This window comes from Aquarana catesbeiana, linkage group LG10 (assembly GCF_042186555.1).
Source record: "Aquarana catesbeiana isolate 2022-GZ linkage group LG10, ASM4218655v1, whole genome shotgun sequence".
NCBI classification, from domain to species: domain Eukaryota; kingdom Metazoa; phylum Chordata; class Amphibia; order Anura; family Ranidae; genus Aquarana; species Aquarana catesbeiana.
In genome coordinates this window covers 14,918,422-14,928,309 of record NC_133333.1, presented here as the reverse complement: position 1 = coordinate 14,928,309, position 9,888 = coordinate 14,918,422, and positions in this window count along the sequence as shown.

The window sequence follows — 9,888 nt, the reverse complement described above, 5'->3', positions numbered from 1 at the left end:
GACAACCTCTGGATATGACGCTGAGCACGTGCACTAAACTACTTTGGCCAACCATGGTGAGGCCTGTTCTGAGTGGAACCTGTCCTGTTAAACCGATGTATGGTCTTGGCCACCGTGCTGCAGCTGAGTTTCAGGGTCTTGGCAATCTTCTTATAGCCTAGGCCATCTTTATGTAGAGCAACAATTCTTTTTTTCAAATCCTCAGAGAGTTCTTTGCCATGAGGTGCCATGTTGAACTTCCAGTGACCAGTATGAGAGAGTGAGAGGGAACACACCAAATTTAACACACCTACTCCCCATTCAAACCTGAGTCCTTGTAACACTAACGAGTCACATGACACAGGGGAAGGAAAATTACAAAGCCTGCTTGGATTGGCAGAGGCTGTAACATCATCAGCCCGCTCCTCTCTGACTCTCAAAGCCAATTGGCAGAGGTTGTTACTCCAATCCGAGCAGGCTCTGTATTCATTTGAATACATCGCTCACCGGGATTGGCTCAGCCGTAAATACTGTATGTACCTGAAGCTACATACAGTATTACCGCACATCCAGCAGACATCCGAGGGGCTGACCCGGCGTATAAGACGACCCCTGCTTTTTGGCCAGTTTTTTTAAGTGTAAAAAGTCGTCTTATACGCCGGAAAATACGGTATTGTGTATATTAAAATATTTTTAAAAAGTGTATATCATAGAATGATTGACAGAGTTTGGTGAAGTGACCCACAACTCCAAGGAGAGCCAAGTGAAGAGTTGAAAAATAAGTAAATAATCTGCCACAGGATACTAGTGATAAAAAATATACATAAAGTCAAACCATGTGAATGTGGGAACAACTAAAAACAAAAAAACACCCAGACAAAATGCCAGAACCCAAATGAGTGAAGATAAATATATTTGCAAAAGTGAACATATCTAACACAATCCTACCTGTGGTGAAAAGGATGAGTGGAAACCATCCTGGTATAGCCGCCCATTGGAGAGGATTGTACGGAGTGAGGTCTCAGCCAGCCTCAGCTAAATACCACAATGGCGGTGGGCGGGTCCCCACCAACGCCATGCATCCTTCCATAATAGAATAAAAAGAAGTGCTTTGTTACTTTGCCAAGGTAACTAAATACACCTTTTGCCAAGTTTTCTTTTTTTTTTTTGTCATTTTTGTGCCATTTCAATGTCTTGTCAACACAACAAGTGGAGATTTCTGCAAATGCAGTAAATTCCCCCATAGACAGTCAACAAATGTCCCCACTGAAAGATACCCCCTCTATTCCTGTTATGCTAACAACTAGAAATGTTTGATTTTCCCTCCCTTGCAATCCCAGTGACAATGGTCACCAGGACAACAAGGGAGTAAACCTCTCTAATGGGGTCACAGACCACAAAACAAAAAAAAAAAACAACAAAAAAAATGGACAAGGAGTCTAAACCCATATTATTTTATCCAACACCTGTTTCCTCCATGTTCCCTTATGCCTCTTTCACACGGGGCGGATCAGTGATGATCCGCCCCGTGAACATCCACTGGCTCAGTGGGGATCGCTCCGCCGATCCCCGCTGAGCAGGAAGATGACAGGTGCATCGCTGCACGATGTGCAGCGATGCACCTGTCAGAGCGCCGCTCTCCCCTATGGGGGATCGGATGATGACGGACCGTAGTGTCCGTCGTCACCCGATCCGATCCGAAAACGGATGGAAAAGTAGGTTTTCCCTCCGTTACACTTTTCGGATCGGAGCGGGGTCGGATGTCAGCGGACATGTCACCGCTGACATCCGACGCTCCATAGGGATGAATGTATGTCCGTTTTTCATCCGAAAACGGAAGGATGAAAAACGGACATACGGATCGTCCGTGTGAAAGAGCCCTTAGTCATTGTTAGATTTTTGCACCCAGAGTTTAGGAAAGTCATTGGGGGAGATTTACTAAAACTGGTGGAGCTGTGCATAGAAACCCATCAGCTTCTACGTTCCAGCTGTCTAACATCTTCTTGGCAATTACAAAAAGTTTTTTTTTTTTTTACGTTGTGTGTTGTACTTTAAGGTTTTCAATAAAAATCTATTGGAATTTAAAACAATCAGCTTCCAGGTTTTAGTGTCAAAGCTTAATTGAACAAGCTGAAGTTAGAAGCTGGTCGGTTGCTATGCACAGCTGCACCAGATTTTATGTGCACCAGTTTTAGTAAGTCCACCCACCCCACTGTCTTCTTAATACTTCCAAAAGACCTGAAAACATCCTCTGTACTGCAATTATCTGACGTTGTATTCAACTTCTATGTTTTACTGAAAAGTTAAGCTGCCTGTGGATGGTGCCAGTCAGCCAAGTCAACAGGTAACCTTAATGTCTTGACATACTTGGGTTGATTTGCTAAAACTGGAGAGTGCAAGATCTGGTGTAGCTGTGTATGGTAGCCAATCAGCTTCTAACTTCAGCTTGTTCAGTTAGGCTTTGCAAAAAAAAAAAAAAACCTGGAAGCTGATTGGCTTCTCCAAAGAACTGCACCCGATTTTGCACTCTCCAGTTTTAGTAAATCATCCCCACTGGGTCTAAGGAGGTATGTCAATGCATACAAGCGGCATTTGAAACAGAACAAACTGTGGAGTTGATTTACTAAAACTGGAGAGTGCAAAATTTGGCGCAGCTCTGCATAGAAACCAATCAGCTTCCAGGTATTGTCAAAGCTTAACCGCTTGCCGATCGCCGCATGTACTTATAGGTCAGCAGAATGGCACAGCTGCGCAAATGGGCATACCTGTACGTCCCTTTGAATTTGCCACCGTGCCATCGTGTGCGCGCTGGTGGCGTGCGCTCACGCCATGAGCTCTGTGAGTAGGATCGCGGGCCCCGCGGACTCGATGTCCGCGAGGATACCCACGATCGTCTCACAGAGAGGAAGAACGGGAAGATGCTAATGTAAACAAGCATCTCCCCGTTCTGCCTGGTGACACTGTCACTGATTATAGCTTCCTGTGATCGGGAGCTATGATCAGTGATGTGTCACAGACAGCCCCTCCCCCCTCCCCACAGTTAGAATCACTCCCTAGGACACACTTAACCCCTCGCTAGCCCCCTAGTGGTTAACCCCTTCACTGCCAGTGTCATTTTTACAGTAACCAGTGCAATTTTATAGCACTGATCACTGTAAAAATGACAATGGTCCCAAAAATGTGTCAAAATTGTCTGATGTGTCCGCCATAATGTCGCAGTCACAAAAAAAATCGCAGATAGCCGCTATTACTAGTAAAAAAAAAATATTAATAAAAATGCCTTAAAACTATCCCCTATTTTGTAGACGCTATAACTTTTGCACAAACCAATCAATAAACACTTATTGCAATTTTTTTTACCAAAAATATGTAGAAGAATACGTATCGGCCTAAACTGAGGAAAATAAATAGTTTTTATATATTTTTTGGGGATATTTATTATAGCAAAAAGTAAAAAATAATGCGTTTTTTTCAAAATTGTCGCTCTATTTTTGTTTATAGCGCAAAAAATAAAAACCGCAGAGGTGATCAAATACCACCAAAAGAAAGTTCTATTTGTGGAAAAAAAGGGACGTCAATTTTGTTTGGGAGCCATTTCGCACGACCGCGCAATTGTCAGTTAAATCGATGCAGTGCCGAATCGCAAAAAGTGCTCTGGTCTTTGGCCAGCGAAATGGTCCGGGGCTTAGGTGGTTAACTGAACAAGCTGAAGTTAGAAGCTGATTGGCTACGATGCACAGCTGCACCAGTTTTTGCACTCTCCAGTTTTAGTAAATCAACCCCAGTGTGTCTTAAAATATGGTGTTGTTGCAGCTAAGCCATCCATGCACATCATAATCTAATTGCCAACTAGAGATGGGCCGAACACCCCCACCCTCCCCCGGGTCGGTTCACGTCAGAACTTTCAAACATTGCAAAGGTACAGAGCCGAAAGATGAACCCAATCAAAGTCTATGGGACCCAAACTAGAAAAATCAAAAGTGCCCATATTGAAGTTATATGCAAGTAATTAATTGGGCATACAAAGGGTTACTGCTCTAGGGAATATGTATCGATTACTGCTCTAGGGGATATGTATCAATTACTGCTCTAGGGGATATGTATCAATTACTGCTCTAGGGGATATGTATCAATTACTGCTCTAGGGGATATGTATCAATTACTGCTCTAGGGGATATGTATCAATGCAAAAAAAGGTATTTAAAAAAGATATGGTGATTGCGCTGTGATAAGTGGGGAAGGAAGGAGGAGGGAGGGGAAGGGGCTAGCTCAAATGTATAGAGAGGTGAATGAAAAATGAAAAAAATTATACAAAATATAAAGGTATAATGAGCATGAGGGCTAGTATCATACTAGCACATAAACAATATCATGTAAATACTGAAACAGAAGAAAAGAAAAATCTCAGTGCAAAAGGGCTAGTACCATACTAGCACATATGTGGTAACTCAGCAAATACTTATCAAAAGATAAAACTCAGTGCAAAAGGGCTAGTATCATACTAGCACATATGTAGTAACTCAGCAAATAATTAATGGTGACTCCAAGTAAATAACTAAATGGTGAACAGTCCCACCGCCTTGTAGTACAAAGTGCTCAAACAATGAGTCATCAGTTCCAAAAGGCAAAATGGAAAAATTATACAAAATATAAAAGTGTGATGAAATGTAATAAAGTGCAGTCTAATGAGCACTAAATCCAAATAAACTGAAGAACCAAAATAGTCTAAAGCGTATAAAAAGCTATGAAATGAGTGACATATACAGCGTGGGTACAAAAAAATTGAACAAAATAAAATATATAAATCAAACAAAGTCCATGTGCATGAGGGCTAGTATCATACTAGCACATAAAAATATTGTAAATACTGACACAAAAGAAAAGAAAAAATCTCAGTGCAAAGGGGCTAGTATCATACTAGCACATATGTGGTAACTCAGCAAATACTTATTAGTGACTCCAAGAAAAATAAATATATATAAATAAATGGTGAACAGTCCCACCACCTTGTAGTACAAAGTGCTCAAACAATGAGTCATCAGTTCCAAAAAGGCAAGTCCACAAGCCACAGGAAAGGGAAACAAAGTCTTCAGTGGGGACACCTCTGTGCTCACAAGCAGCTCACCTTACTGCTGCAAGACAACAGCTTGTAATCCAGTAACAAATCACCAGCAAGCAAGGGTCCCATCCAGTAGTTCAGGCCATTCGGGTGGTGGGTGTGCAGGATGGTATATAAAAAACATAAGCAGACAGTATATAGTATAACTCCGTGGCGGCCATTCTGATGGAGGATTCCTCTGATGAAGTCATGTGACATGACGATACGCGTGAGGTTTGGAGCACAGGAACTGTCACAGACTGATGATAGGATATGAGCTCGGCGCTCGTGGATGTTTTTTACTATAGCCTTCTGCTAAATGTAAGTGTACCATGTTGTTTTTAAGCTAATAAACTGATTTATATACGGGATCACGCTATGTGTACTCTCTTCCAATACTCTACATATATGCATCCCATTGTGACGAGCATTGAGGAAATGGGGTTTGAAGACACCCTTTTTGAGGTATACGAACTCGGCGTTCGTTGGATTGACGCCCACACTCATTTTACAAAAGTGAGTGCATCCCCCTTCTGTGTCCTGTCCCTTTTTTCCACTTTGGCCGCCATGGAGTTATACTATATACTGTCTGCTTATGTTTTTTATATACCATCCTGCACACCCACCACCCGAATCGCCTGAACTACTGGATGGGACCCTTGCTTGCTGGTGATTTGTTACTGGATTACAAGCTGTTGTCTTGCAGCAGTAAGGTGAGCTGCTTGCGAGCACAGAGGTGTCCCCACTGAAGACTTTGTTTCCCTTTCCTGTGGCTTGTGGACTTGCCTTTTTGGAACTGATGACTCATTGAGCACTTTGTACTACAAGGTGGTGGGACTGTTCACCATTTATTTATATATATTTATTTTTCTTGGAGTCACTAATAAGTATTTGCTGAGTTACCACATATGTGCTAGTATGATACTAGCCCCTTTGCACTGAGATTTTTTCTTTTCTTTTGTGTCAGTATTTACAATATTTTTATGTGCTAGTATGATACTAGCCCTCATGCACATGGACTTTGTTTGATTTATATATTTTATTTTGTTCAATTTTTTTGTACCCACGCTGTATTTGTCACTCATTTCATAGCTTTTTATACGCTTTAGACTATTTTGGTTCTTCAGTTTATTCGGATTTAGTGCTCATTAGACTGCACTTTATTACATTTCATCATACTTTTATATTTTGTATAATTTTTCCATTTTGCCTTTTGGAACTGATGACTCATTGTTTGAGCACTTTGTACTACAAGGCGGTGGGACTGTTCACCATTTAGTTATTTACTTGGAGTCACCATTAATTATTTGCTGAGTTACTACATATGTGCTAGTATGATACTAGCCCTTTTGCACTGAGTTTTATCTTTTGATAAGTATTTGCTGAGTTACCACATATGTGCTAGTATGGTACTAGCCCTTTTGCACTGAGATTTTTCTTTTCTTCTGTTTCAGTATTTACATGATATTGTTTATGTGCTAGTATGATACTAGCCCTCATGCTCATTATACCTTTATATTTTGTATAATTTTTTCATTTTTCATTCACCTCTCTATACATTTGAGCTAGCCCCTTCCCCTCCCTCCTCCTTCCTTCCCCACTTATCACAGCGCAATTACCACTTACTTTATTCACACCACTTTTGTCTGTTTGGATCAGTCATTTAGGTGTTGCAGCAGTGCCCCTTAGCATAGGTATTTCTGACAGCGCAGGAGTTTCTTCATTATTTATCCATTTAAAAAAGATAATTTTTAAATGAGCAGTGATTTAATGATGCGTGAAGGCAAACAATAAAAGTGAAAAATTCCTTTAAATAGAGTGCCGGAGGGGTTGTTCCCGTAGGATGCCTGTAGAGTGGCACATCTGTGCCGTGTTTAGAACCTGCTGCAGCAAAAATTACATTTATAAAGAAAAAAAAATGACATTTTCCCTGCAAGCTTTCTTTATTTTGTAAACAACGGCTTGGGGAGCCAGTTTGTAGGTCACGATTTGGTGAACTCAGGTCAAGATTATTAACTTTTAGGATAAATTCTGGTGTCCCTTTCACAGACTTGTTATAATAGTAACAGGTGCAAAAAAATTGGGCTTTGAGTGTTTGTGATGCCTTCACACCGTAACCCTATAAAAGTATTTGAAGAAGTCACGTGACGTGACGACACGCGTTAGGAGCACGGGACGTTGCCACACACACAGCTGATGTTACGAGCACGGCGCTCACGGAGTTTTACCCCCCAGCTGTCTACTTTTGTAAGTTTATAAGTGTTTTTATACAATAAAGTGTTTTTTGTACGGGATTACGCTATATGCGGTTCTTGTCTTGTTACCACATCACATATACTACGTATGACGGGTGGTGAGCTACAGGAGATGTGAGATGGTAGAAGGTCCTACGGCCAGCGGTGTGGACTTTACGAGTTCGGCACTCGTGGATTGAGGCTTGCGCTCATCTGTCACAAGTGAGTGCAACCCCTCCCCCTTTCCTCCTATAGCTCGCTTATCCCCTCATTCCCATACGGTATCACACTATATGCTGTCTATGTTTTTTTCGCATGTGATACCACTGCATTTACGAGCTATATCATCTGCTGCAACGTTTCTGGATTCCATATCTTACTGGGCGTTTAATATATATGCTGTATACCTTACAGCCGTAAGGTAAGGGGCCTGTGTTCACTGAGGTGCCCCCATCGAAGACAACCCCCCCCCTTTTTTTCACCTGTCGTTTGTTGGCTGTTTCCTTGGACTGTGATCCAGCATCATTACACTTGGTGGTGGGACTGTCGTTTATATTCAACACCACTTTTATATATTTATATGTTTTTTCAGATTTTTGGGAATATATTTCCTTCTGCCATTATTATTGTATCCATTTTGATACACCTTTATGTTGCATTTTGGTTTTTCGATTTTATTGGTCAAGTGTTTTTGATTCATATTAGGACCATTTGCTATCCCTCATCTACTGGTTTTTTGTGCACTTAGTGCTATATGCATTTATTTATTCTTTATATGTTATCAGCTTAACTGCCCCTTTCATCATGTGCACTGTTCATCTCCATTTGATTTAATACCACTTTGTCTCCAAGTTTACACTATTTAGTGGTTTTTATTCATTTATCTATTATATGTACTGATTAGTGTGTTTTTTCCAGTCATTCACTACATACACCCACCTGTGTGCTGTTTATTTATATCTTTCTGTCGCTTTTTTTATATATATTATTATTTTTTTTAGGTCACCTGGCATGTTTGCCATTTGCACTTTAGTGTAGTTTCCCCCCTTCCCTATCCCCTTCCCTATCACAGCGCAACTACCACCCCCCTAGTATATATGCTATAAAAGTATTGTTGATGAAAGCAAGAATTGGCCTTGCTGTAAAAAATGAAATGATATGCCCGATCAAACAGTGGCAGAAAACGTGGGCTTTGGGTGTTAATGGTGCCTTCACACCGTAACCCTGTAGAGGTACTCTTGATAAAAGCAAGAATTGGCCTTGCTGTAAAAAATTTAAATGATATGCACCTGTCAAACAGGTGCGGAAAAAATGGTCCTTGGGTGTTAATTGTGCCCATGAAACCTATACCAAAAAATCCTTCTAGATAAAATCAACACCCACAAAGCTAGGCAGCCTAGACAGTCTTGCAGAGATTCCATATCCCAAAAACACTTAATTGGTGACATCAGCATCAGGGGCTTGATAGCTGCTGCTAATCCAGTTATGATTAATTTTGATAAATGTCAGCCAGTCAACGGAGTATGTGGACAGACATGGCCTTTTATCTGTCTAAACCTTTGGCAGCACTAAATGTCTGTTCAGAAAGCACACTGGATGCAGGGCAGCCCAGCAGCTCAATTGCATACTGGGCAACTTCTGGCCAGTGATTCATTCTTATGACCCAGTATCCCAGTGCTTGACTGGAAAGCTCTCCATGTCTTTTTTCACCCCTAGATAATCTTCCACCATATGATGCAGACGCTGCTGATGAGATGTGGAAGCTGACAGTCCTGTGCGTCGAGGACTAAAGTTGCCAAAGTTGAGTTCTATCTTGTGGGCATGTCACAAATCAGGCTGTTTACGGGCAGGTGGAATTCCCGCTAAATTTCAGCCAACCGAACACTGGCTGTGTATGACCATCTGAAATGGCTACAGACTCTTTTGGCCTGCTTCAGAAGATCTTGCAACCCTGGGTGCTTGTTTAAGAAATGCTGCACCACCAAACTGAATACATGTGCCAGGCATGGCACATGTGTCAATTTTCTCTGTCAAAGGGCAGACAGAAGGTTAATGCCATTATCGCACACCACCATTCCTGGCTCAAGCTGCCATGGCATGAACCACCTCTGGGCCTGCCCCTGCAGAGCTGCAAGAATCTCTGCTCCGGTGTGGCTCCTGTTGCCTAGGCAGACCAGCTGAAGCACTGCATGGCATCTTTTAGCCTGACTCCTTGAAAAGCTGCTTAAACGCTTAGGGGGTACTGATGGTTCATAGAACAAATCAGCAGAGGAGGGCATGAAGGAGGAGGAGGGGGTGGAGCTGACCAATCTCGCATCATCACCACCAGCTGTATGGAGACGTGGTGGCAAAATGAGCTCCAGCACTAAACCCTGTCCTGCAAGCAGAGTTACCCAGTGTGCTGCGAACTAACTATATCGCCTCAGACCATGCTTGCTGGACCACGATTCAGCAGTAAGGTGGACCTTGCGGCTGACTGCCTTGCCCAGTGATGCCAAAACATTGCCTTCCATGTGATGATGCAGAGCTGGAATGGCCTTACATGCAAAGAAATAGTGACTGAGAACCTGCCATTGT